Below are 6000 nucleotides of genomic sequence, written 5' to 3'. Positions count from 1 at the left end.
GCTGGCCTCACTCATAGAATCATAGAATCACTAGGTTGGAAAGGACCCACTGGATCATCGAGTCCAACCATTCCCATCAGTCATTTGGAAGGATCTGGGGACCGAGGAAGGGGTCCTGGTGTAGGGAAGGGGGTCCTGGAGCAAGGATGGTGGGACTTGGGAGCCAGGCTTATGGAGATGGGGGGCTGGGGTCAAGCGAGGGCGGTTGGGGACATGCATCTGGGTCAGGAATACAGGGAAATGGGTCTGGGGTGCTGGGTGTGGTCCTAGATGTGGGTCAGGGATATGGGGAGAGGGAGTTCTGGGTCTAGAATCCTGCTTTAGAATCCTGGATGTGGGTCAGGAATGTGGGGTGATGGGTCTGCAGTCCTGGGTCTGGAATCCTGCTTTGGAACCCTGGATATGGGTAAGAAATGTGTGGTGGTGGGTCCATAGTCCTGGGTCTGGAATCCTGCTTTGGACACCTGGATGTGGGTCAGGAATGTGGGGTGATGGGTCTGCAGTGCTGGGTCTGGAATCCTGCTTTGGACCTCTGGATGTGGGTCAGGAATGTCAGGTGATGGGTCTAAGGTCCTGGGTCTGGGACATGGGGAGTTGGGATGATAAGCCTGGGGTCTTGCTTTGGATCCCTGGGGATGGGTCAGGGACACAGGGAGACGGAGCGCTGGTCTGGGGTCCTGGGTCTGGGTCAAGAACAAGGGGAAAGGAGACTCTGGGTCTGGGTTCCTGCTTTGGATCGCTGGATGGGGGTCAGGAACATGGGGTGCTGGGTCTGGAGTCATGGGTATGGCCCCTGGATCTGGGTTAGGGACATCGGGAGTTGGGATGATGGATCTAGGACCCTGCTTTGCAACCCTGGTTGTTGATCAAGGACATGGATCAATGGGTCTGGGGTCCAAAGTCTGGCCCCTGGACCACCATTCTGTGGTTCTGTGACTCTGGGATCATTTTTGGGGGCTGTTTTTCCCCACCACATCGTACCTGTGGTGTAGAAAAAGCCAGTTGGAATTTAAGAGTTTACAGCGAGAGCAGACAAATCCAGCAGCTTAAATATTAACAGCGAGAGCAAACAAAGCCTATGGATGGTGGTGGGTCACCTGGAACAATCCTATTACATCAGGCTGAACAGGTAACTACGGAGTTGGTCAGAAGCAAGTTGGGAGGATGTGATGCTGTAGGAGATCACAGAATCATAGAATCACCAGGTTGGAAAAGACCCACCGGATCATCAAGTCCAACCATTCCCATCAGTCACTAAACCATGTCCCTCAGCACCTCATCCACCTGTCCCTTAAAACACCTCCAGGGAAGGTGACTCAACCCCCTCCCTGGGCAGCCTCTGCCAGTGCAAAATTTACGTGAAAAATTTTTTCCTGATGTCCAGCCTGAACCTCCCCTTGTGGAGCTCGAGGCCATTCCCTCTCGTCATGTCCCCTGTCACTTGGGAGATGACGGCTTCTGTAGTGCTATCAACAAAAATGAAATACATAAAGGACTCTCAGCTGATCATGGAATGGTTTAGGTTGGAAGGGACATTAGTGCTCATCCAGTTCCAACCCCCCTGCCATGGGCAGGGACACCTCCCACTGGATCAGGGGCTCCAAGCCCCATCCAACCTGGCCTTCAACACCTCCAGGGATGGGGCAGCCACCACTTCTCTGGGCAGCCTGGGTCAGGGCCTCCCCACCCTCACAGCAAAACATTTCTCTCCAAGATTCCATCTTCATCTCCCCTCTCGCAGCTTAAAACTGTTCCCCTTGTCCTACCCCTGCACTCCCTGATCAAGAGCCCCTCCCCAGCTTTCCTGGAGCCCCTTTCCGTACAGGGAGGCTGCTCTAAGGTCTCCCCAGAGTCTTCTCTTCTCCAGGCTGGAGAACCCAAACCCTCTCAGCCTGTCCTCGTACGGGAGGTGCTCCAGCTTTCAGATCATCCTTGCGGCCTCCTCTGGACTTGCTCCAACTGCTCCATGTCCTTTCTGTGCTGGGGACTCCAGAGAAAGACACAGGGCTCCAGGTGGGATCTCACCAGAGTGGAGCAGAGGGACAGAATCCCCTACCTGACCCTGCTGGTCCCACAGCTTTTGATGCAGACCAGGACAAGGTTGGTTTCTGGGCTCCAAGCACCCATTGGCAGCTCATGTTGAGCTCCTCACCCACCAATGTGGAACACCAAAGTCGAACCCTGCTATGGTAGATGGCCTGCATAATCTCCTTAACTCCAGAGAACAGGCCAACATGGATCACGCTAACTTTTTCATCACCAGAGCCCCACAAGTGATGCTCTTGCAGTGGTTGTGCCCTTCATTGCCCGAGCCCTTGACATATTTTTGGGGTTGAGAGGATTCTTGATGGCAGCTGAGGTCTTCTTCCCACCATTCTCATCCTAAGCAGCCGCATTTTGCTGCTCTTCCTCAGCCCATTCAGGCCATTCCTGATGACTCAGGGGTGGTGGAGCCAATCCGAAGACGTCCAACTCAGCCATACCCATGTTTTTTGGCTGCAGCTCTTTCAACCGCTGCTTTGCTGGTGCTAAATCAGTGACGGGGTTGCTCTCGTACATCCATGCTGACTCAGCGTTCGAGATGCCAGCTCACCACAGAAGCATTAAACAGACTTCTTCTGGGGTGGCAGATGGGTCCCTGCTATGACTCTCTGGGCTACCAGCCCCTGGGCTGCCTACCATGCCCCAGATCCTGCCATCAAGTGCAGCTCTTTGTTAAGGGGTTCCCACAGCTCCCACCTCATTGCTCCTCAGGCTTCAACCAGCTTCTGCACCAGAGCTTGGCATTCACAAGGCTAATAGCCACCCTCCATTGCCTTTTCATTTGGTTTAACAGTTGGACTTGAAGATCTTAAGAATCTTTTCCAACCTAAATGAGTCTATGATTTTGATGATGTTAACTCACAGAGGGGCTTGGAGAGCTACAAGCTGACAACCATCAGGAGAGAAAGTATCATAGAATCATAGAACGGTTTGGGTGGGAGGGGACTTCCAAGCCCATCCAGTTCCAACCCGCTGCCATGGGCAGGGACACCTCCCACTGGATCAGGTTGCTCCAAGCCCCATCCAACCTGGCCTTGAACACCTCCAGGGATGGGGCAGCCACCACCTCTCTGAGAAACCTGGGCCAGGGCCTCTCCACCCTCACTGAAAAACATTTCTCCCTAACATCTCATCTCAATCTCCCCTCTTGCAGCTGAAAACCATCCCCCCTTTGTCCTATCCCTGCACTCCCTGATCAAGAGCCCCTCCCCAGCTTTCCTGGAGCCCCTTTTATTACTGGAGGCTGGTCTAAGGTCTCTCAGCAGCCTTCTCTTCTTCAGGCTGAACAAGCCCAACTCTCTCAGCCTGTACGTGTACAGGACGTGCTCCAGCCCTTGGATCATCTTCATGGCCTCGCCTGGACTCGCCCCAACGGATCCATGTCAGTGTGGGAAGTGATTCCTGTGGGCAGCGGAGCGGGGGAAGGAGAGAAGACCTTGAGTCTGTGCAAGCCCATGCGATAATTACAGCATTCCTCTGTTATCAATGCTATTCTCAGCCTAAATCCAACCCGAAAGCTGCTACGGGGACATTTAACTCCATCCCAGCCAAAGTCAGTACAGAAAAGAAGAGGAAAAAATCAATAAAACATGTGGACTGAGATTTAAAAAATTGTTTAATAAACAGAGAAGTGGAAAAAGAAGGAAGGAAAATACAGAAGGCAAGACCGTTGCCCACCATCTCCCACACCCCTGAGCAAAAGGTGGCCCAGCTCCCCCAGCCCCGCAGGACTGGGGATGGCAACACCATCCCAGTGCTCCCAGCACTGGTGGGGACCCAACTGGAAAGCCCAGCACCATGGTGGATGCTAGGGAAAAACCCAACTCCATCATAAAACCCAACTCCATCCCACTTAAAACCAGTTTACCCAGCAAGTCTTCCCTCCCTGCACTTGAATGGTGTAGCAAGAAGAGGTCGAGCATTGCTTAGTCCTGCCTAAACCCCCCAGTCCTTCCTAAAACCCCCAAGTCCTGCCTAAAAGCCTCCAAGTCTTGCCTAAAAGCCCCCAGCCCTGCCCAAAAGCCCCAAGTAAGCCCAGTTAACCCATTTTCTCCCCACATCATCAGATATAACCCAGAGACACCAGTCTCATGGAAAAGATGGACTGATAGTGTGTTGATGGTTAGCTTGGATGACCCTAGAGGTCTCTTCCAACCTTTGCGACTCCGTGGTTCTGCCTACGACCCTGCAGCAGCCCCCTCTGGGCAGTCCCACCGCACCGCGGCTTTGGTCCGGTGCTGTAGCTGGTCTCCTGCAGCCCTTGGAGCCAACGGAGGACGTTGTCCTGGGAACAGCTCCCCACCTCGCCGCCCCACCGCATCTCCAATGGGAAGCCACAAATGGTTTGGTAAGGGCTCAGCGCCGCTCGCTGCACCCGGATGGATCTGATCCCCGTCAGGAGCAAGGGGAGCATCTTCACCCACTCCTTGCCGGCCCCCCAGGCCAGTCGCTGCAGGATTGCCGCCGCGGGTTTCTTGTGGCCAAGCTTCAGGATTTCGCAGGAGAACTTCATGCCGGCTGAGACAGCATCGTGGAGGAAGCGTGGCGAAGGCGGGACGTGAATGGCACAAGGGGTTCCATACCGTTCAAAAATCTCCCTGTTGAGCACCTCATTCGTCTCCTCCACCCTCCCCTCGGCACTGGAAACCATCGGGAAGGCTTCCACCCACCCCGAAAACTCGTCCTCCACCACCAAAAGAGAGCAGTACCCCTCTATGGTCTTGGTGAGTCCACCGATGTAGCCCAGCTGGAGCAGTGACCACGGCCCCTCTTCCCGCTGGGACGGCATCCTACCCGCTCCATCCCTGCCTGCAGCGCACTTCACGCACCTCCGCACCCAAGAAACCACCTGCTCCCTGTCCCCTTCCCAGGACGCAACCTGCCGTACCCTTTCCAGGGTCTTCTTCACCCCCTTGTGCAACTGGTTGTGACACCAAGCAATTATTTCTTGTCTCTCATACTTTGAAGGCTCCCAGATTTCCCTGCTGCCCACTGTCCTGGTGGACATCTCCTTAGCCCTGGTGACCACTTTTTGGCTCTGACCATCCAGGTCCTCGATCCCACCCCATTCCACATACTTGATGTGAAGCATCCCTGGATTGTCTTTGACCCATGACATGATGTAAAACCATAAGTCCTTGTCAGAGGCTGCCAACATCTCCCACTCTTCGCAGAAGTGGCTTTGCAAACTCTTCACCAAGGAACAGCAGCTGGTGTACAAATAGAAGGGTAAGGAGCACTGGTGATGGCGCAGGAGGTGCCCGAGAGCCACCATCTCCACATGCAGCACCGAACTGTCTTCAGCCACCCCCAGCAGCCACCGTTCTTCCAAGTTGGTCGCAGCAAAGCCGATGGAGGAAACCTCCATGAACCACACGTTGGCCCGAGGGACGTGGGAGGGCAGCTTCTGTAAGGAAGGAGCAGTGGAGACCAGGCTGCTGGGTAAACCTCGCACAGGCTGATGTCCCTTTGCCCTCATCACCCCATTCACCAGCAGCAGAGTCCAACCATCTGGGTGCGGGTTTGTCCCATGGGACCCCAACACGTCACCCCGCAGGAAATATTTACAGGAATGGGGCATCTGGACAAGGATGGGAGCTGGCCCCGTCAACGTCTGGAATGCCTGCACAGCCCAGATCGCTGCCAGGCACCTCTTCTCCTGCAGCAGGTAGCAGACTTTCTGGTTCTTCAGGATGTGGGAGCTGTGTCCCACGGGGACCAGCTGGCCCTCTTCATCCTCCTGCAGCAAGGTGGCTCCTACCACCCATTTGCTGGTCATTAATGAGATAACGAAGGGTTGGGACTTATCAGGGAAACGCAGAGGGGGTGCTTCCAGGACAGCAAATTTCAGGCGCCTCAGCGCCTGCTCCTGCTTTGCTCCCCATTCCCATCTAACCTCTCCCTTGGTGAGGTTGAGGAGCGGTCGCGCCAGCTTCCAGTAATCACGGATGTGATCCC

Source organism: Phaenicophaeus curvirostris, chromosome 2, assembly GCF_032191515.1.
Source record: "Phaenicophaeus curvirostris isolate KB17595 chromosome 2, BPBGC_Pcur_1.0, whole genome shotgun sequence".
NCBI classification, from domain to species: Eukaryota; Metazoa; Chordata; class Aves; order Cuculiformes; family Cuculidae; genus Phaenicophaeus; species Phaenicophaeus curvirostris.
The sequence above is the reverse complement of the archived record's forward strand: the minus strand, read 5'-3'. Positions refer to the sequence as shown.